Genomic DNA, 17201 nt, shown 5'->3' with positions numbered 1-17201 from the left:
ACCCGGCGTGATGGTATGGGATGCCATTGGTTACACGTCTCGGTCACCTCTTGTTCGCACTGACGCCACTCTGAACAGTGGACGTTACATTTCAGATGTGTTACGACCCGTCGCTCTACCCTTCATTCGATCCCTTCGAAACCCTACATTTCAGCAGGATAATGCACGACCGCATGTTGCAGGTCCTGTACGGGCCTTTCTGGATACAGAAAATGTTCGACTGCTGCCCTGGCCAGCACATTCTCCAGATCTCTCACCAATTGAAAACATCTGGTCAATGGTGGCCGAGCAACTGGCTCGTCACAATACGCCAGTCACTACTCTTGATGAGCTGTGGTATCGTGTTGAAGCTGCATGGGCAGCTGTACCTGTACACGCCATCCAAGCTATGTTTGACGCAATGCCCAGGCGTATCAAGGCCGTTATTACGGCCAGAGGTGGTTGTTCTGGGTACTGATTTCTCAGGATCTATGCAACCAAACTGCGTGAAAATGTAATCACATGTCAGTTCTAGTGTAATATATCTGTCCAATGAGTACCCGTTTATCATCTGCATTTCTTCTTGGTGTAACAATTTTAGTGGCCAGTAGTGTAGAACCTTGAAAACGGATGAATTATTTATAGTAGCACTGCATATACGAATTTGTTCTTAAACTATAATACCGCGACACGTAGATTTATCCTTGTGGGAGTGGTCGCTACTATTGACACACGCTAATGCTACTAGCACTAAACACGTAAGGCACAATTTATGCCGAGGCCCTGTGAGGCCACTGAGTACTCGAGGGCATTTTTCCGCCTCCCGCTGCCCGCCACCAATCAAACCGCAGTGTCTGTGCCAAAGACAAGCAGGCCGGCACGTTTGTCGCCACGACAGGGGCACGGACAGTCGCGTTAGTCAGACAGTGGGCACAGGGGCGGCCCCGGGGAGACACTGTGTTCTCTGGCGCATCGCCAGCCAGAGCAACAAAAAATACTCCGCCCGCAACATTTATAACTGGTCAACCGAACGGTCGCCTCTCCCCGCACCGCCGCTTGCAAGCACGTTTCGGAGGGAAATTATTTCTCACACATTAATGGCGCCACGCTCGACAATTCTTCACGAAACGAGGAACCGAATAATAAACAAGTGAAAGTAAAGTAGGTCGAGCGAAAAAGAAACGGCGTCTGGGAAAATACTGAGGTGACAAAAGTAATGGCATAGTAATATGCTCCATATAGGTTGTAGGTTACAGTACAATTGTTCGCCCACTGCTTGAATATTGCTCACCAGTGTGGGATCCGTACCAGATAGGGTTGATAGAAGAGGTAGAGAAGATCCAACGGAGAGCAGCGCGCTTCGTTACAGGATCATTTAGTAATCGCGAAAGCGTTACGGAGATGAAAGATAAACTCCAGTGGATGAGTCTGCAGGAGAGGCTCTCAGTAGCTCGGTACGGGCTTTTGTTGAAGTTTCGAGAACATACCTTCACCGAGGAGTACGGCAGTATATTGCTCCCTCCTACGTATATCTCGCGAAGAGACCACGAGGATAAAATCAAAGAGATTAGAGCCCACACAGAGGCGTACCGACAATCTTTCTTTCCACGAACAATACGAGACTGGAATAGAAGGGAGGACCGATAAAGATAAAGTACCCTTCGCCACACACCGCCAGGTGGCTTGCGGCGTATGGATGTAGATGTAAATATACAGATGGCGATAGTATCGTGTACAGAAAATCTAAAAGGGCAGTGCATTGGTGCAGCTGTCATTTGCACTCAGGTTATTCATGTGAAAAGGTTTCCGACGTGATTATGGCCGCACGACGCGAATTAACAGGCTTTGAACGCGGAATGCTAGTTGGAGCTAGACGCATGGGACATTCCATTTCGGAAATCGTTAGGCAATTCAATATTCCGCGATCCACAGTGTCAAGAGTGTGCTGATACAAAATTTTATAAATTACCTGTCACCACGGACAACGCAGAGGCTAACTGCACTCACTTAACGACCGAGAGCAGCAGCATCTGAGTAGAGTGTGAAGATGTTATCTGTTCTTTCGGACATGTCCGAAAGAACAGATAACATCTTCATATAGTTAAGGATAACCGGCCACTGACCTTTTTCTTCTGTGATTGATGCACAAGCATTGCCCTAACTCTTACAAGCGTTGCCACTATACATCAAGACTTGCTTCATAGGATTTGGCAGGAAACTGATTATAGATGGGACATTCGTTGTTTTAGAAAAGGTAGTCACAATGAATAATTGCAAATAAAACTTGAAGATATACCGCGGCCGGCCGTTGTGGCCGAGAGGCTCTAGGAAATTCAGTCTGGAACCGTGCTGCTGCTACGGTCGCAGGTTCGAATCCTGCCTCGGGCATGGATGTGTGTGATGTCCTTAGGTTAGTTAGGTTTAAGTAGCTCTAAGTCTAGTGGACTGATGACCTCAGATGTTAAGTACTATAGTGCTCAGAGCCATTTAAGCCATTTCGATATACCGCTTTCACGCTTGTATCAAACATTTCTTTAAGTTATTTAGCTTTCTCGTAATTTAAGGCTACTTTTGTATAACTAATTTACAACCACCCTGTATCTCATGCTTGACGGAAATTCTCATGGAATCTGCACCACTTGCATCTTTTGGGAATCGAACCCGGGGCATCCACGTAGCAAACGAGCATTCTACTACACGGTCATATTGCCAGTCGAAAAATACTTTTTTGCTTTAGTGAATTAAAGATATTTGGAAAACTTTAAAGTCGATTTTATCGAGAATTTCTTCGAGTTGCATGTAACTACTTCGGGGCGAATGATACTTCGGAACTTTGCGTAACAAACATAAAAAATTACAGACATCAGATTGTCGTGTGGTCTCCTTGTGAGTCGGAGCGCGACTCGCCATTAGGCATGGGTATGGCGTAAGAAAAAAAGGTTCAAATGGCTCTGAGCACTATGCGACTTAACTTCTGAGGTTATCAGTCGCCTAGAACTTTGAACTAATTAAACCTAACTAATCTAAGGACATCATACACATCCATGCCCGAGACAGGATTCGAACCTGCGACCGTAGCGGTCGCTCGGTTCCAGAGTGTAGCGGATATGGCGTAAGTCTTGGCTGTAAAACACTAACACGAATAATCTCCAGAAGCATAGAGCGACTGGAAGAGGTAGACCTGGGTGGAAAATAAGTATAGGCTCCGGAGAAACGTACCAACACGAGAACCAATACCGACCCTTCGATTTATCTCAGAAGATAGACTGACGAAACCGTTTGTGGGTTTAGATATTATTTTTGACAATGCTGACTGGAATAAGATCTTTGAAATACTGAAACTATCTGGGACAAAATTCAGGAAGCGAAAGCTTACTTAAAACTTGAACAGGAACCAGACTTAAGTTGCAAGAGTCGAAGGGTGTGAGAGGGAGTCAGAAGTTGAGAAGGGAATGAGGTTTGTAACATGGCCCACACGTTATTCATCTGTATGTCGAATAAACACTAAAGCAAATTAAGAAGAAATCTGGAGCGGGTACTGGAACTCGGGGAGAAGGAATATTAGCTTTATTGTTTGCCGATGACATTGTAATTCTGTCACAGACGGTAAAGACTTTAAAAGAGTTGAATGGAATGTATAGTGCCTTGAAAAAGCATCGACAAACATAAAACTATCAGGTGACGCTGAAAGAATTAGATTAGAGGATGAATCACTTAAAGTATTTGAAGACTTTTGCTGAAAGGGCAGCAAAGTAAAGGATGACGCAGGAACAAAGAAGATGTAAAATGTAGACTGCCAGTAGCAATAAATGCTTTCCTGAAAAAGTGATGTGTGTTATCGCGTAACACAAATTTAAATGTTAGGAAAACTTTTCAGAAAGCAGCTTATTTGTTTGGGATATAGCCTTATATGGAAGTGTAGCTTTGACGGTAAACAGTTCAGACCACACAAGAAATAAAGTTTTTGGAAAGCTGTGCTGCACAAGAATTTTGAAGGATAGATGAGTAGATAGGATAACTGATCGAAAGGTACCCAAACGAACTGGGGAGAAATTAGCTTTATGGCACAACTTCACTAAAGGAAAGGGATAGGTTGAGATGACATATCTTTAAGCATTGGGTTTGTGCATAAGTTCATAGTGCTTTTCCGTGAGTTTAATATAATCACAATATACAAATATAATAGAGACTATAGTAATCAAACTTATATTCTCGTTCACTATTAACAACAGTCTGCAAACGCTGTGGTAACTTTTCGATTCGATGACGGTTGAAATCACGTGGTTTTTTATCGAAAAAATAGCCTAGCCATGTACGGAGCGCGTTTTTATCCCGAAAGTTCCTTGAAGGTTGTTCGAGGGAGCGGAAAAGGTAAAAATCTGAGGGCGCAAGATCAGGTAAATAAGTTGGGTCCGGAATGACTTCCCAATTCAACTCCTGTACAGTGTCTTTAGTCAGTCTAGCAGAATGTGGCCGGGCGTTATCATGGAGTAGCATTACTTCACGCAGTCTTCCTGGACGTTGTTCTTGGACTGCGTCTGCAAGACGTTTCAGTTGTTGACAATAAATGTCAGCAGTGTTGGTTTACACCACGGGGAAGTAATTCGTAATACATCACACCGTCGGTGTTCCACCAGATGCGTAACATTCTTTTGCGGATGCGCGCAGGTCTTTGTACGAAGATTCGCTGCTTTGTTTGGGGTCAACCATTCCTTTCTTTTCCTTATGTTAGCAAAAATATACCATTTTTCGTCACCAGTAACGATGAAGGATAGTAATGGTCGGTGTTGTTCGCGAGCCCATTGACAACGAGCAAGCAGAAATTCACGTACGGCCACCAGCTGATTTTTACGATTTCGGCTTAGAGCATGCGGTACCCATACACCCGGTTTTTGAACGTTCCCCACTGCATGTAAATGTCGCACAATGGTAGAATGATCACAATCACATTTGCCAATTCTCGAGTACACTGACGTGATCATTGTGGATTAATACGTTTAAACGATCTTCATCAAACCCCGGAGGTCTTCCCTCCTGAACGTGGAGAGTCACAGATGTCGAAACGATCCTCCTTAAAACTAAAACAACGTGTTCTTGCCGTGCTCTCTCCAGTGGCTTTATACCCATACAGGACGCAAACATTCGTGGCTGCCTCCGCTACTGTCACCCCTCTGTTATAGTGAAACAGAAGAATATGTCGGAAACGTTCTGCTTTCTCCAAAGAATATCTCAGAAACGTTTTGATTTGTCCACTTGGCACTCCAGTTTCTAGCGTTCACAGCCCTATTGACTATCTCCAAATGACAATAAATTCAAATAGCAAAAGTGAACTACAAATAAAAATTGCAATCGATAAATAAACCCATAGGAACCGGAATACCAATCTGCAAAACAAAACCGCTACGAACTTATGCACCAACCTATTAAGTTGGCAGTGGAGGCAAATCTGTGTGTGCGTGGGCGGAGTGGGGGATTGGAGTAAAAATTGTGGAGGAAGCAGGTGCAAATAGATGTAGCATATAATAGTTACGCAGAGTTGAAGCAACTCTTGACGGAATAAAAATAAACTAGCGCGGAAAACGACATCAAACCAGTTTTCAGACTGACCACCACTGTCACTACCGAACACTAAAGACGTAAAGTAATAGCCTGGGACCACATAACTTTTTTTTTTTTCGTGCGAAAGACGTCCCTAGAACGAAACAGAACAGTAACTTTAAAAATCATACTAGTGTCTTAACGACTCCAGATTATATATTCCAGTGAAGTCGTCGTTGTCAGTGACGCCACATTTCACAGACAATGGACGCACTAAGTAACGCAAGGAGAATTGTCTGTTGATTCCTGACTGTGTGGTGAACGCACCTTCAGGGAGGGCAGGGGGACGGAGATGAGGGTTGAGCTGTCTGCTGTTTGTGCGCGACGTCGCTGAGGCATCGCCTGTTTGTTTTGTTTCAGGGCGCAAAAACAACGGGTCATACTCGCCCAGTCGCCTGATTGTCACATGCGACCAAACATAGATAATATGCGCGTTTGTTTATCGTGTTTCTGTCCCGTCTGCCCGTACAGATATTCAACTGCGATTCTCTTAAGGTATGTATACTTGGCGGTTTCCACCAGACAAACGAATTCGATGCTTACAGCACAAGCAGGTTCGTAAACATTTACGCGTACGTACAAACCCGGAAGTAGTCAATTCCGCACCGAACACTCTTTATGTACAACTGCCAAACTTTTGCAAAGTGCACTTTTTCTAGCTTTGATCCTGTAATAAATTTATTTCAGGATCTACATCTATATGCATATTGCACAAGCCACAGACGGTGCATGACGGAGGGTACCTTGTACCATTGCTAGTCGCTGCCTTCCCTGTTCCATTCGCAAAAAGAGCGAGGGAAAGAAAGACATCTCCAAGACTTCGTACGAGTCCTAATTTTTTCTCATTTTATCTTCGTGGTCCTCACGTGAAATGTACGATGGAGCAATAGAATCGCAGTGCAGTCGGCTACAAAAGTTCGTTCTCTTAATTTTCTCAATAGTGCTTGGAGGAAAGAACGTCTTCTTCAAAATGGTTCAAATGGCTCTGAGCACTTTGGGACTCAACATCTGATGTCATCAGTCCCCTAGAACTTAGAACTACTTAAACCTAACTAACCTAAGGACATCACACACATCCATGCCCGAGGCAGGATTCGAACCTGCGACCGTAGCAGTCACGCGGTTCCGGACTGAAGTGCCTAGAACCGCACGGCCACCGCTGTCGGCACGTCTTCTTCCCTACTGGTATTGCCTGGTTATGGGCCGAAATATTGATGTGAAGTACATGCGTAATAGTCTTAGTTAAAGCTCAGGAAGGTCACAGACTGTATCACAACGAGCACTGACACACACAGACGCCATTATGAAACATAAATGCATTATTATTAGTCAATATTTTAAATAAGCGAAGAACGTTTTTATTTTGCTTTCTGCGCAATCTGCAGTGCTATTTAATGCTCTGGACATTAGCACTAAACGCGTGAGTGCGAGTGAAAACCTTGGCTATAAAGTAACTGAGCAGTACATAGACCACAATGGCCACTACTATTAAAATTATTAGAACATGTTGTGACAACTAAAAATATTATATGAATGCATGGTGTCTATGCTTTCGGACATGTCCGAAAGAACAGACAACACTTTTCCCTTAATTAATTCGCCTCGGTGGTTCAAAAATGGCTCTGAGCACTATGGGACTCAACTGCTGAGGTCATTAGTCCCCTAGAACTTAGAACTAGTTAAACCTAACTAACCTAAGGACATCACAAACATCCATGCCCGAGGCAGGATTCGAACCTGCGACCGTAGCGGTCTTGCGGTTCCAGACTGCAGCGCCTTTAACCGCACGGCCACTTCGGCCGGCTCGCCTCGGTGGGCAATGAATCCACCACCGACAGTGCGGATGCACAAATACGCTCGACCTCCTGCGGGAATCTCGAAGCAGTGAACATGCAGGACATGGTCGGGGACTGTGGAGAGGTGGTACTAGTTAGGAATGTGGGTCGGCCTGTAGGCGTGACGAGATAGTCCGTACATTTGCGATAAACAATGTGTCCGGGTGACACAGTGGTCAACGCAACTGCATATTAAGCAGGAGATCCTGGATTCGAGTCCTGGTCTGGTACACATTTTCCACTCATCGCCGCTGTTTCCGCATAAAATCCCGATGCAGATAAGATCAATAATTTCTTCCCTTTCTCCCCCTCCAACTTCAATTTACATGAAACAAAAAATATCTATCTTACTGACTGGGATTCGAACCAGAAGCTTGCGTTTATAACGAGAAGCCACATTCACTTGTTAGTGCACGTGTTGAGGACCATCGAGAAAGTTCAATATCAATTTCCTCAAACAATGGAAGTTGCTCCCATCAGGGGATAGCAACATCACAGGAACGGACACGATGAAGGATCGTGGCTTAAGCTGTCATAGGGATGTACATGAACTGAATTACAGTCATTGAAATTCTTACGTCATACTGAATATCTTGGGGCAGTCTTGGAGGTGTGCTTGAATGGTTTAACTGATTAGGACGACTGCTTGGGCTGAGCAAGATGTGTAGGTTGGAAATGCGGTCTGTCACAAATTTTTAACTGTCACGACGTATTTGTTACAACAGAAGTTCAACATTTCTCAACAAGATTCCACTGATATAATTTCACCTCTTCGCATCTTCAATTTCGTCTCCATTGACCCAGATATTTTAGTTCAGTGCATTTAACTCATTTCATGAAAATAATTGTGTTAAGAAAAGATTTAACTATTTATTTAGGCGCTCTTTCTTCTTCCTTCTCCACCACCACACAGTGGCGCAGGGTCTGCATTTTACTGCTCGTCTTAATCTGGCGCTTGAGTCTCTGGAAACATGAACTTCCGGAAACTAGTCAGAGCGTACAAACGTCACGTACGTCACGTCATTAATAATTCTTTGGTGAACTCGGTTCTGTGTAGCTTTGCGTTTAACCCGTCTGTGTAATAAAAAACTTCCAGATTTGCAGTTGGGTGGCAATAAGTGTTGAAATAACGTAGCATTTCGACGGACGTCACACTCAGCATGTTTTGGCCAAGCGTTGACGAATGTCGAGACTGTCACCCGGCAGGAAATCCGGGAACTTTCCATCCGAAGCAAACGCCGAAGGTCTGCATTCACAAATCAGCCTGAGTGCTGTATCTGTGAAGCGCGGATGGAAAACCAGCACTGCGTTCTTTTATACACTCCTGGAACTGGAAAAAAGAACACATTGACACCGGTGTGTCAGACCCACCATACTTGCTCCGGACACTGCGAGAGGGCTGTACAAGCAATGATCACACGCACGGCACAGCGGACACACCAGGAACCGCTGTGTTGGCCGTCGAATGGCGCTAGCTGCGCAGCATTTGTGCACCGCCGCCGTCAGTGTCAGCCAGTTTGCCGTGGCATACGGAGCTCCATCGCAGTCTTTAACACTGGTAGCATGCCGCGACAGCGTGGACGTGAACCGTATGTGCAGTTGACGGACTTTGAGCGAGGACGTATAGTGGGCATGCGGGAGGCCGGGTGGACGTACCGCCGAATTGCTCAACACGTGGGGCGTGAGGTCTCCACAGTACATCGATGTTGTCGCCAGTGGTCGGCGGAAGGTGCACGTGCCCGTCGACCTGGGACCGGACCGCAGCGACGCACGGATGCACGCCAAGACCGTAGGATCCTACGCAGTGCCGTAGGGGACCGCACCGCCACTTCCCAGCAAATTAGGGACACTGTTGCTCCTGGGGTATCGGCGAGGACCATTCGCAACCGTCTCCATGAAGCTGGGCTACGGTCCCGCACACCGTTAGGCCGTCTTCCGCTCACGCCCCAACATCGTGCAGCCCGCCTCCAGTGGTGTCGCGACAGGCGTGAATGGAGGGACGAATGGAGACGTGTCGTCTTCAGCGATGAGAGTCGCTTCTGCCTTGGTGCCAATGATGGTCGTATGCGTGTTTGGCGCCGTGCAGGTGAGCGCCACAATCAGGACTGCATACGACCGAGGCACACAGGGCCAACACCCGGCATCATGGTGTGGGGAGCGATCTCCTACACTGGCCGTACACCACTGGTGATCGTCGAGGGGACACTGAATAGTGCACGGTACATCCAAACCGTCATCGAACCCATCGTTCTACCATTCCTAGACCGGCAAGGGAACTTGCTGTTCCAACAGGACAATGCACGTCCGCATGTATCCCGTGCCACCCAACGTGCTCTAGAAGGTGTAAGTCAACTACCCTGGCCAGCAAGATCTCCGGATCTGTCCCCCATTGAGCATGTTTGGGACTGGATGAAGCGTCGTCTCACGCGGTCTGCACGTCCAGCACGAACGCTGGTCCAACTGAGGCGCCAGGTGGAAATGGCATGGCAAGCCGTTCCACAGGACTACATCCAGCATCTCTACGATCGTCTCCATGGGAGAATAGCAGCCTGCATTGCTGCGAAAGGTGGATATACACTGTACTAGTGCCGACATTGTGCATGCTCTGTTGCCTGTCTCTATGTGCCTGTGGTTCTGTCAGTGTGATCATGTGATGTATCTGACCCCAGGAATGTGTCAATAAAGTTTCCCCTTCCTGGGACAATGAATTCACGGTGTTCTTATTTCAATTTCCAGGAGTGTATATGGACTTCATAAGTCTCTGTATGTTCATCTTTTCAAAAATGGTTGCGGGACGGCTGTTCTATACAGAATGTTAAATTACACAACTTTCAACCGCATAGTTTCCAAATTTACTTTATTTGGCTACCAGTTTCGGCGATTTACTCGTACTACGCCGTCTTCAGATCCCTGGCCGATGTTTTGGGAGATTATGATTGAAAGTGTCGCTATAGCGAGCAGAAATCTACTCGTGTCATCAAATGATGGTTGAAAGTATTGCTATAGCAAGCAGAAATCTGCAAATAACGGTATTGCTGGACCCTAATTTGATAAGAGCCAAGGTTGAATCTTCCTAGCACGTCGGTCAGTGGCTTGAAGATGGTGCAGTAAATCACAATGCTGGTAGCATAATAAAATAAGAGCGGAAACCAGACGGCTGAAAGGTGTTAAATTTGAAATCCTGTAAATTACACATGTCGTCCGGCGCTCAGACCGTTGCGCATTGCCAGAAGAGAGTACATGTTCGGGGTTTCTTGCAGACACAGTTCTACTGTCGTACGGATAACATGTCTGTGGGAGTGAAATGGCGAGGCAGTTGGAAACGTAGTCCACCACCGTGAAATTCTAGTGCTATGTGTACGAAATGGAATGATGCTGCGTCCAGCTGTAGTGAAACGGTGTTAAAAATTTGACCAAGGCCACATAGACCACATGAGTGATGACGATGGGGAAGTTTTTCGAGTTGGATCTAACTGCTTGGGGCGAATGATATTTCGGAACTTCGCGTACCATAAATATAAAAAATCAAAAATACTAGTTTGCTGGTCAATGGTGGCCTAGCAACTGGCTTGTCACAATACGCCAGTCGATACTCTTGATGTAGTATCGTGATGAAGCTGCATGGCCAGCTGTACGTGTACACGCCATCCAAGCTCTGTTTGACGCCATACTGCCCAGGCGTATCATGGCCGTTATTACGGCCAGAGGTGGTTGCTCAGGGTACTGATTTCTCAGGATCTATGCAACCAAATTGTGTGAAAAAGTGATCACATGTCAGATCTAGTATATTTGTCCAATGAATACCCGTTTATCATCTGCATTTATTCTTGGTGTAGCAATTTTAATGGCCAGTGGTGTATTTCCTGAAACAACTTACGCGTTTCGACATTCCGTTCTTGTCAATGGTAGTATTATGACTATGACAAACTTGTTAATCAGTCACACTCTAGCTCCTCAACATTGAGGATGCTGACGAGATACAATGTATATAATACAGTATTTTATGTGACAGACATATCACTGCCTTTGATAACGACGAAAGATCGAAAAGCGTAAGATGATTTTGGAAATGGCCAAAGTATGGCCAAGACACAGGAAAAGTTATATAGTTTAGTATCGTACTACCTGCTTATTCTACGTCTACTTGTATACAGTTTCTTCCTAATTTTCATGGGGTTATTGAAAATAACTCCTCAGTCGAGGTCCGTTTAGCTACTGAAGACTTTGCGCGAATATTTGACTGAAATAAACTTTCATGACGTGCCTCAGGCAACAATAAGGATTGTTCACAGAAGACAAGAACCGCTCTCTTTCCCAGTTTTACTGCTCTTTCTTGTTTCTGTTGCACCTCTAGACATACATTCTGCTGTCTCAGAAACTTTCCAAGTGGCTCTTGTAGGAATTTCAGGCTGCTGTGAACGCGTGCTCGTCGGCGGTCTACAGCACTAACGATCAAAAGAAAATTCCTCTGGCTGCGGCGCAACATTGTTCGCGTGTGCTACTGAAATCAGTGCGTCTTCTGAACAGATTGCATTCGTTTGGGTTTCAGAGGCAATGCGGCAACTACCAAAACACGCTGAATCCGTCTCATCACACGTTCTTCCTCAGAAGCTTCGTACCATATACGGGAGTTTCCCAATACAGCTTTCATACAGTCTATTTTTTTTTTAAAGAAAAGCTGCTCTTCGTTTTTCGAACTATACTTAAGTTACAGAAGTGATGGGACAGCGATATGCACATATACAGATGTCTATAGTGTCGTGTGCACGAGGTATAAAACGGCAGTGCATTTATGGAGCTGTCATTCGTACTTCAGGTGTTTCATTTGAAAAGTTTTCCAATGTGGTTATGGCATCACGACGGGAATCGACAGACTATGGACGCGGAATGGTAATTGGAACTAGACGCATAGGACATTCCAGTTCGGAAATCGTTAGGGAATTCAATATTCCGAGATCCACAGTGTCAAGAATGTGCCGAGAATACCAAATTTCAGCCATTACCTCTCAGTATGGACAACGCACTGACCGATGGCCTTCACTTAGCGATCGAGAACACTGGCGTTCTATAGAGTTGTCAGTGCTAACAGACAAGCAATACTGCGTGAAATAAAAGCAGAATCAGTGTGGGACGTACGATGAACGTTTCCTTATGGCAGTTCGATGAAATCTTGTGTTAATGGGCTATGGCAGACGACAACCGACGTGAGTGCCTTTGCTAACAGCACGACATCGCCCGCAGTTCCTCTCCTGGACTGGTGAACGCATTGGTTGGGCCCAAGACGAATGGAAAATCGTGGCCTGGTGAGATGAGTCCCGATTTCAGTTGGTTACACTTGATGCTAGGGTTCAAGCGGGGCGCTGACCCCCGAAGCCATGGGCGCAAGTTTTCGACAAGGCACTGTGCAAACTGGTGGTAGCTCCATAATGGTGCGGACTGTGTTTGCATGGAATAGACTGGGTCCTCTGTCTGATCGAACTCAACAGATCATTGACTGGGAATGTTTATGTTAGGCTACTTCGAGACCATTGCAGCCATTCATGGACTTCACATTTGTGAATGATAATGCACCATGTCATTAGGCCACAATGGTTCACGACTGTTCTGTAGAACATTCTGGACAATTTGAGCGAATGAATCCCAGCGATCATTTATGGAACATAATCGAGAGGTAGTTCTGGCGCAACATCTTGCACCGGCAACACTTTCTATATTATGGACGGCTACAGAGCGTGGATCGATATTCCTACAGGAGAATTCCAGCGACTTATCGAGTCCATGCCACTTTGATTTGTTGCACTACCCGAGCAAAAGGAGGTCCGACACGATGTTAGGAGCTGTGCCATGACTTATGTCACATCAGTGTATACTACAAAGTAGTTGCTGTTGCCGTTATGGTCTTTAGTCCGATGAACGATGTTATGCAGTTCTCCACGCTAGTCCAGCCTGTGTAAGCCGCCTCTTCGCCTAACTAGTGAAACCTGCATCCGCCGTAACCTCCTTACTGTAGTCAAGACTTGGTCTGTCTCTGAAATGGTTACCGCCGCCCAAACCCCTCCCACAATTCCCCCCCCCCCCCACCATCAACTCACATAGGGGTGGACAAAAATATGGACACACAAAACCACAACATAATACCAGGCATAACACTGTCTTGGCGAACAGTTGGCTTCCATTCGTCTCGGAATGGATAAATAATGGTCCCATATAGTTTTCAAGGAAATCTTATACCATTCCTCCAGCAAAATATCTTCAAGATCAGGCAATGACTTTGGTGGTGTATAGCGATCACGTACCCTTCTCTTCAAAGTAAACAACGAAGGTTCAGTATTGTGATCTGGCGACTTTGGTGGCCAGCGGAGATACATTTCATACTGCTGCTTCAAACCAGTTCTGGACGATACGAGCTGTATGAACAGCGGCCCTGTCCTCCTGGAACACAGCATCACCACTGGGGAACAAACACTGTACCACGGGATGGACCTCATTAGCCAAAATGGTAATTGGCGGTAATGCGACTGTGCAGCAAACATATGAGGCCCGATGAATACGACGACATGGCTGCCCAAATCTTCACCGAACCCCCGCCATGTTTCACTCTTGGCAGCAAAGGGAATGAATCTTAGACTTGGGACGTTGTATGCCACACGTAAGTTCGGCCGGAAGTTGGAAACAATGTGAAACAAGACTCATCCAATCAAGTGACTTTCTTCCATTGCTCCATAGTGCAGGTTTTATGCCTTCGGCACCACGTTTTCCTTTTGCATTTGTAGCATTTGTATGTGGTCTCGGAATTCCATCTCGCCATATAATTCTCAGCTTACGGAGCTCCCTTCGTGTTTTTTTTTTTTTTTTACTTTTTTTATGATAGGGTGTGCGAATGCGACATTTACACTACTGACCATTAAAATTGCTACACCACGGAGATTACGTGCTACAGACGCGAAATTTAACCGACAGGAAGAACATGCTGTGATATGCAATGATTAAGTTTTCAGAGCATTCACACAAGGTTGGCGCCGGTGGCGACACTTAACAACGTGCTGCCATGAGAAAAGTTTCCAACCGATTTCTCATACACAAACAACAGTTGACCGCCGTTGCCTGGTGAAACGTTGTTGTGATGCCTAGTGTAAGGAGGAGAAATGCGTACCATCACGTTTCCGACTTCGATAAAGGTCGGATTGTAGCCTATCGCGATTGCGGTTTATCGTATCGCGACACTGCTGCTCGCGTTGGTCGAGTTCCAATGACTTATCAGAATATGGAATCGGTGGGTTCAGGAGGGTAATACGGAACGCCGTGCTGGATCACAACGGCCTCGTATCACTAGCAGTCGAGATGACAGCCACCTTATCCGCACGGCTGTAACGGATCGTGCCGCCACGTCTCGATCCCCGAGTCAACAGATGGGGACGTCTGCAAAACAACAACCATCTGCACGAACAGTTCGACGACGTTTGCAGCAGCATGGACTGTCAGCTTGGAGACCGTGGCTGCGGTTACCCTTGACGCTGCATCACAGACAGGAGCGGCTGCGATGGTGTACTCAACGACGAACCTGTGTGCACGAATGGCAAAACGTCATTTATTCGGATGAATCCAGGTTCTGTTTACAGCATCATGATGGTCGCATCCGTGTTTGGCGACATCGCGGTGAACGCGCATTGGAAGCGTGTATTCGTCATCGCCATACTGGCGTATCACCCGGCGTGATGGTATGGGGTGCCATTGGTTACACGTCTCGGTCACCTCTGGTTCGCATTGACGGCTCTTTGAACAGTGGACGTTACATTTCAGATGTGTTACGACCCGTGGCTCTACCCTCCATTCGATCCCTGCGAAACGCTACATTTCAGCAGGATAATGCACGACGGCATGTTGCAGGTCCTGTACGGGCCTTGCTGGATACAGAAAATGTTCGACTGCTGCCCTGGCCAGCACATTCTCCAGATCTTTCACCAATTGAAAACGTCTGTTCAATGGTGGCCGAGCAACTGGCTCGTCACAATACGCCAGTCACTACTCTTGATGAACTGTGGTATCGTGCTGAAGGTGCATGGGCAGCTGTATCTGTACACGCCATCCAAGCTCTGTTTGACTCAATGCCCAGGCGTATCAAGGCCGTTATTACGGCCAGAGGCGGTTATTCTGGGTACTGATTTCTCAGGATCTGTGCACCCAAATTGCGTGAAAATGTAATCACATGTTAGTTGTAGTATAATATATTTGTCCAATGGATACCCATTTATCATTGCATTTCTTCTTGGTATAGCAATTTTAATGGCCAGTAGTGTAGTTTGGCAGTGACTTTTGCAGCTTTCGTCCTCTTTATTTTTGTCGAAATACTCTTCTCTGGTCATCCATAGCGATCACTCAACACAGACTTCATTCACGTTGTAACATTGCGGATGGTGTTTTTCCGCTTTCCCTTTAAGTGACACAAATCTTCGATACGGTGCTTCTTGAAACACCGATACTTCGGCTGTCTGAGTTGAAGGACATTGTATAGATGCCGTTCGTGGTCAAACAGCGTAACTTGGAGGCTTGGATTGAATCTGCATTAATGAATGAAAATACACCCGACACTAATGTAATATTCTACAATAAGATAAAATATGTGATCCAGTAACTAAAGAACTATATGCAAATTTCAACAGTTGTTCATAGATGAAAATGAAAAGAACATGAACTTTGGTGACATGTTCCAAAGGTGTATCTGAACACAAAAAATCTTGTCTTCAGTAGGTCCTAAATTACATACAGATAAGATATACTGGTGATATTAAGCAGGTAAGTGAAGCAGCTGTTAATTTACAAAATAACTTTTTAACACGACAAGAGAAAATATAGTAACTGGAATAAAGGAAAATTGGGCATGCGAATAATAGAGTAATTTACAATATGGCCTAGATGGGATCATGAGTAGTATCTGCAGTTAAAAAAGGCGAGTAAGGGAATTGTATCTGGTCATTCAGTATTAAGCTTGGGCTGATGGACAGATGTTCATTAATTTCCATTACTTCAAGGTAGTTTATTTTCCTTCCTTCACGGTTATGATGTAATACTTCATATTTCACCTTCTACGGCCGTCTTTAAGCAGGTGGTATACGAAAGTAGAAACTCGATTTCTAAGTTTCCAGCTCCTGTGGTGATGTGTGTGTTTTCATTCATCATGTGTATAATATTCTACCGAGAACCAACAAAACAGTGAAGAAATACAATCTGCATTTACATTAAAGCATTAATTTGTCGCGGTGTTTTTATATTTTTGTCGAACCCTTGTCTCATAATGTACGGCTATATCATAACTATGTGGCCGGATGCCCTTCTTATTATCACAATGACCAGTTTATAAGAAGATGAGAAACGTCACATAGTTTTGAATTGGCCGCCACTGCTCCACAGACATTGAGACACCTCATTGAAAGTGTCCACAGGAGAGCTCGAGCCGCCATAGTGGCGACGTGCGGACGCACCATCCATTTGAACCTGCTTACTGTAATTTGGTCATATTTCTTTGTTAGAACTCATATTCTCCGATTCTTCGTAGTACAGTTTGTTCTTATGTAACCACAAGCGCCGGAACGAAGATGAAGAACGCAAGAGAAGAGAAGAGAACGCGGTGAAGCAATGTCGACCAATGGTGCGCTGGTTAGGACCGCAGCGGCCTCTACAAGAGGCCAGCCTCGGCCGCTCAGTATTCGCAGAGTATTAGCACAGTTGTAGACCGGTACTCACACAACTGTTATTAGTGATCCATATCTACTGCTTGTTTGGACATGGTCT

The 17201-nt window shown here is 45.5% G+C and overlaps 1 protein-coding gene across 1 annotated transcript in view; it reads right to left on the bottom strand.

The window, feature by feature from the left end:
• The window catches only part of LOC126199620 (uncharacterized), a 423045-nt gene that overhangs the window by 174304 nt on the left and 231540 nt on the right, over positions 1 to 17201 (bottom strand). The window lies entirely within an intron of this gene.

Source organism: Schistocerca nitens, chromosome 8 (assembly GCF_023898315.1).
Source record: "Schistocerca nitens isolate TAMUIC-IGC-003100 chromosome 8, iqSchNite1.1, whole genome shotgun sequence".
NCBI lineage: Eukaryota > Metazoa > Arthropoda > Insecta > Orthoptera > Acrididae > Schistocerca > Schistocerca nitens.
The sequence above is the reverse complement of the archived record's forward strand: the minus strand, read 5'-3'. Positions and strand labels throughout refer to the sequence as shown.